At 37.3% G+C, this 12,480-nt stretch overlaps 1 protein-coding gene across 1 annotated transcript in view; it reads right to left on the bottom strand.

Annotated features, from left to right (window-relative positions):
- drd2a (dopamine receptor D2a) overlaps window positions 1-11,948 on the bottom strand; it is a 104,585-nt gene extending 92,637 nt beyond the window's left edge. Inside the window, exon 1 of the mRNA XM_088345411.1 lies at window positions 11,326-11,948. The gene's annotated coding sequence lies outside the window, so the exon portion shown is untranslated. The remainder of the gene's footprint in view (window positions 1-11,325) is intronic.
- Window positions 11,949-12,480: the final 532 nt, after the last annotated feature.

Below are 12,480 nucleotides of genomic sequence, written 5' to 3'. Positions count from 1 at the left end.
ATATACTTTCCCTGTGGCATGCCTAAAAATAGAATTAATTCACGTATTTCTTTAACACTTGTTGATGTTTCTCGTAAAGTGGCTCTAGCATACTACTAATGCCATGCATGCTTTATTTTACAGATTCAGAAAAAAGACGAGTGAATAAAAGCAAAAAGAGGAATGTGTATTGAAGGCAATTGAAAGTGCTTTATGGGAGGCACATAAAATCTTCTCCCGAGGGTCTCGGAGCCTGAGGAAAGAACATATTGCTTTGATATGTCAGATATGTAGTTTTGGCGCGAGACCGTGGAGAAAGTTGTACACGTGCAGAGCTGCTTTAAGTCACTTGGTATGACGTCAAATTGGTTTAGAGCATGGGTCCCCAATGTGAGCCCTTCAGTAGCTGTCTAAGAACAACTGAGTAGGCCGTGAACCAGTTCTGAAAATGGTTTACCAGTAATGGATCACTGCGGTTTTCTAGGACATTTGATTCCAAACTGGCATGAAAAATCATCGACACGATTAGTTTATTTAAAACCACAATCAGTTCTTCCAAATTCCTTTTAAAAATTAGCCTACGATTTGTATGTGTAGAACACGCAGGACCTTTATACAAGGCAGATGTTTTAGTGGTTGACTACTTTAGTACTACTTCTTGTAATTACAACCTGGTAATAACTTTATAATAAAATTGTAAGAACATAACATAGCAATGACTTTTTATTGTTTAATTTGTTAAGTTAATGGGTTAACAAACAGTCAAAGTAAGGAGAGAAACCCCCAATTATGAGTTAGCAAGGAGAGCAAGAGAGGATCATAAAAAATGTCAAAATGTACCGAATCCAGCCATTTTTAAAGCCTATTACAAGAATACTTCATAAGAAACATTTAATAATAATCAAAGTAGAACAGCAGTGGCATTATACCCATTATATTACAGTTTGCAGGTGGATCCGAGTTCAGACACGCAGGTAGTGAGGCAGGAGTGTTTCAGCAAGGAAGGTATTTAAAAAACCAAACCCAAAAGCACAGTAACAGACAAATGAAAACAGACCAGGAGTTTAAATGCAAGTAACTTAATGTCCAAATTACAAACAAAAAACGGAACTGGCGTAGCAGTGGCAATGCCCCAACACGGCGTACTGTCCAAGCAGTCTTTAAAAAGGGTCGGGGTGATCACAGTCAGGTCTGTGGAAATTGAGTCGTACCACACACCTCGGTTGACTTTAACCAAGGGGTGGCGGCGTACCAGATCATGACAGATACTTCATTGCGAACGTTCATTCATTCATTTTCAGAAACACTTATCCTCACGATGGGTGTGAGGATGCTGGTGCTGATATCAGGCTGTGGGGCATGGACACCCTGGACCGATTGTGAGCCAATCATATATTGATCAAAATAGAATACATGTGGCACTGAAAGCCTCTTCATGGCAAACTGGTAGCACTTCAAAATAACCAGTAAAAGCATAAGGAGGTCTCAGCTTCGAAATGCTTGGAGACCCCTGGTTTACAGTGTGCTTGGAGTGGTTTTAGGATTGGAAGTTACTCAAAAATGACATTCCTTGTTGGGATTTTAACTCGGACTTTGGTAACTCTTTGTTGACCTCAATCAACATACTTGGTGGGATATTCTATTAAAATCTCTAAGCCTCGTGAGATTTGCTATTTTTGGAATTCTGTTTTTTCTTCATACATAACCACTAATTCAGCTTCTTTGTTGTAAGCCCAGTTTTTTTAATGTAAACAGTGCAATTATTCTCTGGTAAGTCCATCAGTGGTTTCATCTCGCACCTCGCCTCCCTCTGGGCTAAAGTGATACAACAAAGCCGGGCCAAAGACATTCATTCCTCACGCTTGCACATGCGTGTAACTACCAAGGCCAAATTTCCTTTGAAACATAAGACACCGAAGCACAGAACAGCATGGACTTGTTGGCAGATTTAGTAAAGCATTTTCTGTAACTAAAATGGTAAAGTAACTATACCGAGCTACAAACTATATGTTCACCCTTTTAAATGCACCTTTGTTCTGGTCATGTACAGATAGTAAGGTTTTTATAGAAGCAGTATAAAGAAGTAGAATGGATGTCAATCTAGTGGGTCAGAATAAACCTTGCATCAAGTACTCAACCCAAACTTGCTACAACACAGCTTGTTAACTTTTATTTGCATATTTCATTATTGGTAACGTTATGAAGTAGTTACAACATGGTCGCCTCAGCACATAAAAAATATGACAACAAACGGGATTTTTTTTAAAACAAGCTAGGGAAGATACTTTTTTCATACCGATACCTATTGGAAGTGATGGCTCTAAATAAGTTACCTGACTGATGCAGTTAATGAAGAATGAGCAGGGGAAAAAAATCACAGTTTTTTCAGAATTTCTCACAAGTTTCAAAATGTTATTTTTTTTTTTTTATATATATTTTTCTCATTTTGGTAGTAACTGTTCATAGAATGATGTGTCTATATATGCATTTATCAATGGATTATCAATATATTTTTAAATGTGCTTATTTATGTAGTTATCCATGTATCTACTGAATCTATGTATACATCTAGTGTATGTATCTATGTATCTACAGTATCTTTGTATCTACAGTATCGATGTACCTACCTATCTATCTATCTATCTATCTATCTATCTATCTATCTATCTATCTATCTGTCTGTCTGTCTGTCTGTCTGTCTGTCTGTCTGTCTGTCTGTCTGTCTGTCTGTCTGTCTGTGTCTGTCTGTCCGTATATTTATCTATATGTTTTTTCAGTTGTTTAAGTAAGTAAACATACAATTCCGTTGTCAAAAAAGTTAAAATATTTGTTCCTTTTTCCTCCTTGTCTTTCCCCTATTTTGGTAACATCTGTTCTCTCAGTGTCTTATATACATGATGAATTCTTACTAATAACATCGAGCATACCCATTTACAACTAGCCAATCAATTACATTCTGTATGTATGCCCTTTTTTCAGGAATAAGCTTTTGTACTTGAATGAGCCCATTTTCCCCCTGTCTAAATAATACAAAACTCATGATACTATAATAATAACTAAGTAATAAGTTATTTGAGAACTGCTTTTTAAACAGTTACACTTTCACACTAATCAGTAAGAAAGAATCAGTTCTTATCTTCAATAAAGTTGGTAAACCCTGCTTTTGAGGTTTAGTTTCATAAACAAATGACAAGGCACACAAAATATTCGACCTTTTATCTTTGGAGTGGAATCATCAGTGGAGTTCAATTCCTTCCCGATACCTTACGGTTAACATTTTTTTTACCCTGCAAATGCTTAAATGACGAGACTGCCTTTAAATTAAAAGTGCTGATGCGAGAAGTTCCTCAGCTGTGCTTGAACTGAGACGGCAATGAGGAAGGAATTTAAAAGAATATGTGATTAACGTGCATTTTGAGTCTAAATATAAGGTGTTTGCTAGATTCAAAATTTGGAATTCAAACAACATGAAGCATGTGTGCTTGATGTCGTTTTTCATTGTGAGCTGCCAAGACCGGAGTGGTGTGAAGGTAATTATAACGAGTTCTAAAAATAATGGAGTGCAAAAAACATCAACACATGAAGCAAAACACTTTGCAAACATGAGTTTCCCAGTGGATGAGTTAGCAACAGGCAGCTGACATGACTTTATCAGCATTTAGCGGCTAACTGGTTATTATCTAGATCAGGGGTGGCGAACACGTGGCTCTAGAGCCGCATGCGGCCCTTGGCCAATAGGAATGCGGCTCTTTGCCTGATCATATTTGCTATATACTGTGGCTCTTCACGTTGTTTTATGTTTAGTTTTTTTTGTGTGTATTGAGGGCTGACACTTTCCCTGAAATCAACACAAGAACGATACTGTATTGTAAGGAGAGGAGTGTGTTATGGGAAATAATATGTTTTTAATTGTGTGTGTTTGTGTGTGTCTTTCTGTCATGGCAGGTCAGTGCGTGGTGTGGCTCTTTGACTCTCACAGTCAAAAATCCCGGCTCTTTGTGTCAAACTTGTTCGCCACCGCTGATCTAGACCATGAAGGATTCTCTTTTTTTTTTCTTTTCTTAACAAATATGTCTTTGTTCATACACTTAAGTGACAATGGTGTAACCTGTGGTAAAAATCGAATCATAAAAAGCCAGTTAGAATGGATAATTTGATAATTAAATAAAACACTAAAATTTGATAAGAAAACATATTGCGATAAATATTTGATTATGTAACAAAGTTAACAAATTTAATATACCATTTTGATTAGCTAACAAAGATCTGTCTTTGTTTTGTGAAAAGGTTTTGTTGAAAAAAAAAAAACATCATATACCTCTTAGCCATAGCCGTTAGCACGTCTTTCATTATTGCTCACTGCAGGCAGAACACGCACGTCAACGTAGGCAGTAGACAGGACCTGCTATCATCAATAGCAATTGTTTGCAAGACATTGCTTGGTAAACATAATCTCTCCATCATTTTCACTCCTGCCAGTGACTGTGATTCACAATGGATACAAAAATAGATGATGTTTGGCCATTATTTTTTTCCTCTGGGAAAATTCCTTGATTCCTTGTTTGGAAATCTTGATGGTCCAGGTAGCTAGCTACCCAAACCATGAATTCAAAAAGCATCGTATTTATTATAAAGTTCCTCATGAGGGTCACAATAGGAATTTGATTATTCCTCTGGTATTGACTGGGGATTTATGAACTTTGAAACATCAGCCTGTGCTTATAGCACATACTCATAGATTTGGGATTTTATAAAATGGAGAACATTGGAATTAAATTATCTTTGATTATTTAAAGAAGCCCCTTGTCATGTATTTGAATTTCCATTGAGATTTGAAGTGTATGACTGTGTGATTTTAAATTCTGATGCAAAAACAGATTTAGGATGATTCCAAATAAATATCGGTGATAATAAAAGTACATTTTGCGACTAATGAGTTTATCAACCAAAATTAGAGTAGATCATCATGGTCATTAAGGTCAAGTCATATTTATTTGCATAGCCCCAATCACATGCAGTCATAAAGGACTGTACAGAGTTGAAACCACCATTAGACCACATCCAGATCCAAAACCTAGGGAAAGAAAAACTCAAAAACTTCAGCATTAAGAACATTAAGGAACCTTGAGAAGGGGTGACCAAGCTGCACATCAACATAAAATGTAGGTAATATCAGAATGTCCACTTGACAGCTTCCTGTCCCAAAATATTAATCAATACAGCAGGTTCTAGATGATGGCATGCATCAGGTCTAAGTGGCGATATGATGGATGAAAATGCATGCACCGTGCAAAAACCAGGCTCATCCTTCTCCCCCAGGGATGAAAAGACAAAAGTATGAAGTCAACATAATTCCTAAACTACTAAACCTAAAAAAGGAACAACACGGTTGTTAAACAAAGATTTACTCAATTTAGAACTTTGCGTTTTTTCACCTTCATTCAAGTAAGAGTGTTCTTTTACTCTAATTTATGGTAAATGTTGCCTCGTGTCTTGTCCATTGTTCATTACAGTGGTCCAATTCATTTTCACTCTAATGTTTCTCAATTAATCTAACAACTAATCAAACCTAGAACTAGTCCAGTAGCTTTTTTCCCTCTGTCTCATTTTAAAGGTGCTACACACCAAGAATCAGCCAAGAAAAATAAAAATCTAGTAAGGATTCTACTGAAGTTTAATGATCTACTAGCCAAAAGACAAAACAACCAAGGGAAGACCACCAAATTGGAATACACAGCACAATCAGAGTCAGCATTTACCAGAAATCCGCTGGACAATCGCTATACCCGGAAAAAACCCGCTCTTGGATGATACACAATGTTATTTAGGGGTCAACTGTAGAATCAGGTTAATACTAGAGCAAGATCGTACGTAGGCACTTTATCGTCTCTGTGTCCTTATGATAGAAGTAGAAGCATGCAAAGGTCAGGGAGGGTCCTGTCAACTTCCCTTTGCCTTTTTCAGGGTCATACTGGGCCACCTGAAATTTTCCCGTTCAGCCTTTTTTTGGCTGCCTTGCTCACAATGACACAGTTGGATATACTGTGATATTTGGTTTTGTATAATGTTTTACAGAATGTTATAGCATAGTAAATAATTGGATTAGAATTGTCTATTGTTGAGATTAAACATGGCACTCAAGGATAAACACGTAGTATAGTATAGTATAGTATAGTATAGTATAGTATAGTATAGTATAGTATAGTATAGTATAGTATAGTATAGTATAGTATAGTATAGTATAGACTCTAAAAGTAGATACAAAAATAAAAATAAACTAAAATAAACCAACCTAATACTTGAGTTGATTGGACACAACTTGTTTTGCAAAATATCTTAGTTTATTTTGTACAAGATATTTCAGCAAAAAAATAGGATAGACGTTTAAAATTACACTCCCAAAAATAGATTAATTTCATTCTAAACATTCTAAAAAAACAATTGACCAATTGACCGCAGAATTGGGTTCGTCCTACTTTTTTAAATTACTGTTTAATATATTTTAGAAGAGGATTCTAAAGTGTAGTATAGCACAGCATACTAAAATAAAGCATAGCATAGCATAATGATCCTTTCCTAAAGTATTTATTTGTATTTTAAATTTCTTTAGTGGAATAGCAATTAATTAATTGACAATTTATTGATTATCAATATAAATATGTACCTATTTTATATTAAATAGATCAATTAAATACTCCTTATCGACTGAACGGCTAAATCTTCAGGATTTTAGCCTATCAAAATGAAATATCCTAATATCAATTTTAATTGTGTTTACTAATCGATTACCAATTAGCTTTGCGTTAAATTGAAACCGAACGTTTTAAGAAGGTTTATTGATCACAAATAGGTAAATACTCTTTATCAATGTTTGTTGCAACATAGTTAGTTTTTATCATTAATATTATTTGCTTTACAAATTATTGCCATTTTAAGTCCCTTCAACAAAAAAATATTTTTGAGGAATATGGTATTGGCGTGACCCCAGCAACTGTATTTTACTTTGGGCCTTTATTTTCGACCGCTTCTCCCTATTTTCTGACATGGTACGGGCCAAAATGGTAAGTAAATCTTTATTGTTATTGCTATGTTTTATCTAATGGTTAATCCAAATGTTTTTTTTTGTTTTACAGTACATAGATTGAAAAAAAATCACTTTAAATTTATCTTATTAAGTGATTAATTGCAATATACTTGAAAGATAGATTGTTCACTTTTCACAACCCTAGTATAGTATTGTTCCTGGAAAAAAAAAACATTTGGCAATATAAACTTAAGGGCCTATTATGATGCTTATGAGACACATGTATTTAAATGGGAAAATATTAGTTGGCCAAAGTGTTTTCTTAAAAGTGTATGTTAAGTAAAAAATCATCAGGATACATACAAGAACATGTATAGGAATGCATTTTTAAAAACAGTTCTTTTTTAAATCAAGCAACAAGTATGCACATTTTGATAAGAGTTTGCTATGTTGATTTACCCATAACTTAAAATTAAGCTCAAATTACCAAGATACATTTAACTCTAAGATAACACTGCTCTATTTAATGTTTCCTCCCTGCAAATCCCAACAATCATCACGTCAATTTGCAACAAATGATCTGCATAAAACTTAATCGAAAGGAGAGAAAGATAAATTAAGTTTGTTAGCCAAAGATAATAGAATGTGCAGCGGGTTAAGGTGATTGAGGTCACTGATGGAAATTTGTTGAACTGTGCTGAAAGTGTATAAGATAAAAAGGATGTTTTGACGAGTTGATTGAGAAAAATGAGACCCTTTTGTGTTGGGAACATTGATAAATGGGCAGGAAGCCTCATTAGCTAGAAATACGTCCCCAACTGAACATGACATTTATAGAACATTTCTGAACATTGGGCACAGCTACCAGACTGAGAACGATAGAAACTGGGTAATCGTAGGATAAGCCAAGGTTGAATAATTTGGAGACAGAATTGAAAAAACAGAGCAAGAGAACAACAAGCAACATGACTGGAAAACTCATGTTCCATTTGTGCTGATCTGGCACCGTCTGGTGGCTAAATTATCCACGCAGTTCATTTGTAACTAGGGCTATTTTAGCCAACCTCATTCTACAATCCGTGTGCTTATGAGTAGTCATGTTTTAAATCCTTCACTGCCAGCCTTCAGATTTTGACATCCATCTTGAATGTTTTCACGTGAATATTTAAATTAGTAGTTGCAAGATCAAATTTAAAAAAAGAAATAAATCAAACTTCACAATGGAGATGCATGATTATTATCGGAACAATTTTTATCAGAGATAACTCAAGAATCTACGTCGGAGTATCAATCTTCATCTTGTGTAAGTGAGTATGTTTTGTGTTTGAATACATAATATAATTTTACATCTAGTGGGACAAGAACATATCAGTGAAATCAAAGACTCATGCAAGCACTAGTTATTTCCATCTTCTGCTACGCTTGAGAGACATGGACTCTCAAAGCAAAACTGGAAAAGAAAATCCAGGCCATGGAGATGTTATGTTACAGAAAACATCTAGGCATTAGCTACTTAGCGCATGTGACAAACGAAACGGTGTACCACACTGTCAGAGAGCACATTGGACCCTTCGAAAAACTGTTGTAAACTGCACAGACTGAAATTTCAGTAGTATGGTCATGTCACAAGATCATCAGGACTTACCAAGATAATTCTCAAATGCATAGTTCAAGGGGCAGGGGGAAAGACCCAAGGGAACTGGGCCAACAACATTAAGGAATGGACTGGTGCCAACTTTGCCACGACCCAAGAACAGGCCAACAATCGTCAACAGTTGATACAGCTGTCCAGAGTTGCGTCCTCATAGGTCCCCCGACGATTTAGGTGGTTAAGGGATGCGTGAACCTTGATTTCAAAATAAATGACTTTGTCTGAAAATTTGCTTCATTTAATAATTTTACTATAATTTGAATATATTTCTTATATAAATAAAAAAAAGAGCCATTTCATTTAATTGAGTTCAGAAAATGTTCTATGACGATAGAAAATAAAATGGCAAACACATGAACCTACTGTTCGTCCAATGATAGAATAATTCAACTTTTGAAATACATACAAACAATATAATACACTATATTTGTAAACAGTTATCATATCGGTCCAGAGAAAGAGGATGCTAGACTATTGGTGAATGGTATTGGAAAACAAAACAACTACCGTGCATCCCAAACATCCATCCAATCATCTTAACCACTTATCCTCAGTAGGGTCGCAGGGGGTGCTGTAGCCCATCCCAGCTATCTTCGGGCAGTGGGCAGGGAACACCCTGAACCGGTTGCCAGCCAGTCACAGGGCACGCAGAGACAGGCAACTCAGTCGCTCATTCACACTTAGGGACAATTTAGAAATAACTTGACATGCATATATTTGGGAATGTAGGAGGAAACTACAGTGCCGGGAGGGAACCCACGCAAGCGCGGGGAGAGCATGCAAACTTCGCACAGGAAGGCTGGTACCTGGATCTGAATCCATGAGAACTGTACCGCAGCTGCGCCAACCACTCAGCTGCCGTGCCGCCAGTCTCAGATATCAACTTTTGTACACATTTTTAGACACAAGTATTGAATCTTACAGTGTTGTCCTAAAAACTCTACAAAATAATTGTGCTACTAAGAAAGCATTTTTTTTAACATTTCCTTTCATTTTTTGGGCCTTCGAGGTGGACATCTGTTCAATAAAAGTCAATTGGCCATGCTTCCTGATAGAGACTGAAAGACTAATTCATTAGTTTGTATTCCTATCCGCTCAATTCGTTGTATTCCAAACTGATTTTCCGGTTAGACACGTCGTTTGCTTAAAAAACACAATCCACTGTGACCGCTCATATCTTTTGGTGAGGTTTTTTCAGGGAAAACACAAAAAACATCAAGAATCTCACGCTGCAACCAAGTCAGCAGGCCTCTCCCCTGCAGGAACGTTGTTCAATTCAAATGTCACTATTGACTGACCGGCCAGCATAAAGTGATTTGGCGCTCAATCACCTTCCTCCAGCCACCTGAACCGCCCACTGATGTGAGTTCTCTCCGCTCAGTCTTAATTCCTTTCCAGAATACGGACCACCCTCATGCAAGAAAAAAGGGATTTGGCTGAGTGAATGTATTCTCTTATTATTGACTGATCGTAATCTAATGCAGCTTGGCTGGACTTGCCTTCACTAAAGGATTCTTCTCAGAATCGCTCCAGGAGATGTGAGTCGGCTGGGTTATTTCTGTCGAACCGAAAGCTGAATCAGATGGGAAGGATGTGCAGGATCCATAAGGACCCCGTATACAAATCGGGGATGCTGATGCATGCGGTTAAATTGGCCTCATTTTCTCGCAGTGGGTTACACTTAAGAGTGCTATTGTGGTTGTCTCCTACATTTTAATGTATGTTGCTCTACTCACTAATTGGAGGGGGGACATGTTGTTCATGTTGCAATTTTTGCTGTTTTCTCTACTTATTAGACACCTCAAAATAGGGCATCTCATCCATCTTGCAGCCTGAAGGTCAACACCCCCCCTTCACTGCTAATCAGAAAAAAATGTGACTTCAATTCCAAGCAAAATCAAAATGGCACTGGTTTTGTTGTTGATTTCATTTTCAAAAGCACCACATGCAATCAATTCCGGCAAAACCCCACAATTAACCAACAAAGCTACCTTTTTTGTAAGCATTCTCAATCGACGCACACCTGAGCATGTGACTAATTCTAGGGTCATTTAGTAGGATTACTCAAGGTTCTTAAAGGGACAGTGTGAAATATTTGACCACTAGATTTCCCGATATCGTGTAGTGCAACCAAAAACGAGTGCTACAGGGCATAATGAAAAATACAAGAGACAGATTCAAAGTGACCAAAATGTGCAATTTTGCTTCACCTTTTTCTGTTGAACCTTTTGTGAAGAAAAAAAATAAAAAAACAAGGAAAAGGAAACGAAAAAAGAACTAAGGAGAATGGGAAAAAACAAGGAAAAGAAAAATAATGGAAAGAGGGAAAATTAAGATCCTCCTGCTGCTGCTGACAGCAAGTTCTGTGTTCAGTTTAAATGTCACTATTGATAGACCAGCTAGTATGTATGACAAAAGAACATGAAAAAAGAAAAAGAAAAGAAAAGGAGGAAAAATTAAAAAAGGAAGAAAATAAACAAAAGAAAAAAAAGCATATTAAGAGAAAAAAAGACCACAAGACAAAGCAAGAATAGAGAAAGAAAAATAAAATGGGAAGTAAGAGAAAAAGCAGGAAAAAAGAAAACATACGTAATTTCTGCCCTTCTACCCTTAGTGTTTAACCACTGTGTCAATTAACGTATCCAAGTGATCAGAAGTTTGGAAATATCACCTTCACGCCATAAGTTGGAGCGGACCCCTGTCGGTTTTTGCGTTCCGTTGCCTTGGGTTAAATCCAGCTTTAGCCTCCAGCCTGGTTGGTCTTCATCGGTTTTGCGTGGTGTTGACCAGTCTCTTGCGGTGAGATGCGTCCAAGACTCGCGCGGGAGGCATCTGGGCGCGTTAATAACCGCACCGCCAGTCAAACAACAACAACTCACACTTCAGAAACGAAATTTCAAAAAATGCTCAATCCTGTAAACAGCGCGGACTGTTAAAAAGTCTTGTGGTGAGAAAAACGCATTTCCTGCAGGACTTTATAGCGCGCGTCCGGCAGCGCCTTTTACGCACGGAGTTACCTTCCGCACTGAGTGAGTGAGAGAGGGAGGCGCGCACTGGAGGCAAGGAGTGAGCAAGTGGGGCGAAGGAGGCGGGCTCACATCTGGCTCAATGTGCGCACTTTGCCGGAAGAACGCTCAGCAAATAGCGCACCGGGCGTCCTGGTCGACGCTCACCGCCTGAAATGTGCGTAATGTTACGCGTAGACCTAGAAGCAGAACGGACTCGTTTTCCTGCCTTTAACAAGAGGCGGAGAAGAGTACATTCTAGTCCAACTCTGTCGGAAATCAGAAACGGGAAGACGGGAAGGACATTTGGAAGGATGCGCTTTAAGCGGCGGTAATGTGGGGGCGCATAAGGCGTGGCATTGGGATGTTAGAGACAAGCCGTCCTGGTTTTCCAAACAATGTTTACTAAATAATTAAACACAAAAATGAATAAACACACACACACACACACATACATATATATATATATATATATACATATATATATATATATATATATATATATATATATATATATATATATATATATATATATATATATATATATATAGAGAGAGAGAGAGAGAGAGAGAGAGAGAGAGAGAGAGAGAGAGAGAGAGAGAGAGAGAGAGAGAGAGAGAGAGAGAGAGAGAGAAGAAGAAGTAATGCAGAGAAAATCAAACCAGATTTATATATATCTCATCTTATCAGCTGCACCGCTCATCCTCAGTAGGGTCGCGGGGGGTGCTGGAGCCCATCCCAGCAATCATCGGGAATTGGGTAGGGGAATATATATATAATATCATATTCATTATCATTTTTTTATCATACCCGTAAATGTA

Source organism: Urocampus carinirostris, chromosome 10 (assembly GCF_059441175.1).
Source record: "Urocampus carinirostris isolate Australia breed hairy pipefish chromosome 10, RoL_Ucar_1.0, whole genome shotgun sequence".
In the NCBI taxonomy this organism is placed as follows: Eukaryota; Metazoa; Chordata; class Actinopteri; order Syngnathiformes; family Syngnathidae; genus Urocampus; species Urocampus carinirostris.
The sequence above is the reverse complement of the archived record's forward strand: the minus strand, read 5'-3'. Positions and strand labels throughout refer to the sequence as shown.